Raw genomic sequence first — 413 nt, 5'->3', positions numbered from 1 at the left:
ATTCAATTCATTAGTCTAAAATTAAAATAATAATAATAATAAAGATATAAAAAAAAAAAATATTTAATTAATAAATAAAATTGAGTTTCAAAATTACAACGAACCTTAAATTTGTTTAACGGCTATGCCTGCATATGGGATATATTAAAGTTATTTTTTATACCCACCACTGTACGATGGGGGGTATACTCATTTCGCTCTGTTACCCTAATATCTGTAATTGCAAAAGGAAGCAAAAGCGTGAAATCCTGAGTTGGTTTAGCCATGTCTGTCCGTCCGAGAGAAGAATACGAAAAACATAGTGGTGGGTATGCGAGATTCGCTCCCATTTACTCCAGGTAATCTATTGTCAATGAGACATATTTTATCCTTTTTCATCTACGTTTATCTGTGAAGTTTGTCTTTGGTAACTT

Source organism: Glossina fuscipes, unplaced genomic scaffold (assembly GCF_014805625.2).
Source record: "Glossina fuscipes isolate IAEA_lab_2018 unplaced genomic scaffold, Yale_Gfus_2 147, whole genome shotgun sequence".
In the NCBI taxonomy this organism is placed as follows: Eukaryota; Metazoa; Arthropoda; class Insecta; order Diptera; family Glossinidae; genus Glossina; species Glossina fuscipes.
This window is presented reverse-complemented; position numbering follows the sequence as displayed.